Source organism: Phyllopteryx taeniolatus, chromosome 13 (genome assembly GCF_024500385.1).
Source record: "Phyllopteryx taeniolatus isolate TA_2022b chromosome 13, UOR_Ptae_1.2, whole genome shotgun sequence".
Lineage (NCBI taxonomy): Eukaryota > Metazoa > Chordata > Actinopteri > Syngnathiformes > Syngnathidae > Phyllopteryx > Phyllopteryx taeniolatus.
This window is the reverse complement of record NC_084514.1, coordinates 26,401,499-26,403,384: the sequence shown is the minus strand read 5'-3', so window position 1 is coordinate 26,403,384 and position 1,886 is coordinate 26,401,499.

The following is a 1,886-nucleotide window of genomic DNA, read 5'->3' as shown; positions in this document are numbered from 1 at the left end:
GACAGACACACACACACACACACACACGGACAAAATAAATTTTTATTAAATTAATGGATAAAAAACCCAACAGTGGTCACAGAAATAAATGGAACCTGACAAAAGTAATAATGAATAGAAATGTAATGAAAATTAACCTATGAAAAACAGACATTGCTTTTGAATTGTGGTTCAATGGAATTATTTTTAAAAAGAAACTATTGAAACAGGCCTGGACTACATTTGTGGAACCCCTAGAAAAAAAATTATCATAGGTCAAACAAGGCGTGTCCTCTATCATCACAGGTGTCTTCAAACTTGTAATCAGTTAGTCGGCCTATTTAAAGGTTGACAAGTAATCACTGTGTTGTTTGGTGACATGGTGTTGTTTACCACACAAAACATGGACCAGAGGAAGTGAAAGACAAGCGTTGTTTCAGGAGATTAGAAAGAACATTACAGACAATCACATTAAAGGTAGAGGCTATAAGACCATCTTCAAGCAGCTTGATGTTTCTGTCACTACAGTTGCAAAAATTATTCAGAAATGTAAGATCCACGGGACTGTTGCCAACCTTCCTGGACATGGTTGCAGGATGAAAATTGATGACAAATTTAAAAGACTGATAATATGAATAGTAACAAAAAAGCCTCGAACAAGCTCCAAAGAAATTAAAGGTGAGGGTACATCAGTGCCAGATCGCACCATCCGTCACTGAAGTGGACTTCATGGGAGATGATCAAGAAGGACACTACTGTTGAAAATAAAACATGAAAAAGCCAGATTGGAATTTGCCAAACTGCATGTTGACAAGCCAAAAAGCTTCTTGGAGAATATCACATGGACAGACAAGACAAAATTTGAACTTTTTGGCAAGGCACAGCTGCTCTATGTTCACAGATGCAAAAATGAAGCATACCAAGAAAACAACCCTGTCCAACTACTATGTTCATCTTTGTAGGGTGCAATACAATCTCAAGACTATCAAGACTATCAAGGTATTCTCGAGAGAAATGTGCTGCCCAGTGTCAGTAAACTTGTTCTTACTTGCAGGTCATGGGTTTTGCAACAGGATAATGACCCAAAAACACACAACTAAAAACACCCAAGAATGGCTAAGAGCAAAAAAATTGAACTTATTCTGAAGTGGTTCTATGAGCCCTATCTAAATCATATTGAAACAAAGCATGCCGTCTGGAGAAACCCTTCAAACCTGATACCTGCTGAGAGGTGCAGAAGTCTCATTGAGTTGCCTCAAATGATTGTGCAACAAAATATTAAGGATACGATCATTTTTACCCAGGCCTGTTTCATGAATGTTTTTTCTTAAAAATGTTTTGAACCAAAATTAAATTTTCATTGGTTAATTTTCATTAAATTTTTATTGATTGTTACTTGTCAGATTGAAGTTATTTTTGAGACCACTGAGTTTTTCTTTCATTGACAAATGGGTACCAACAATTTTGTCCGCACGTGTATATTTAAACTTAATTGCTAAGTATTATGCTTTGTAAATAAAGATTAATAACAGGTATGTGTACTAGAAATACAAACATTGATTGCAGTCAGTTATTGTCTTCATTGCCGCTATCTTCAGGATCCTGTCGACCCACTTGCAACATCGGTGAAGGATTCCTCGTAGAATATTCTGACCTGAAAACGGACGGCAATCTCATCCATATAATGAGGGGAATTTCAGGAGCCGCTTCTTTTGGCTTGACTCCCTAAAATGAGCTGGCTCTTTCGGCTCCGAAGTGGCAACTCAGTTTTTTTGTTGCTTCAATCTATTACTGAATTACTTGTACAATTAATTACTAATTTGAAAAATACATATTGAATATACATTATATTGATTTATTAATTCACATACTCAGTGCTACAAAAAACAAACTAAGAAAACAAAACA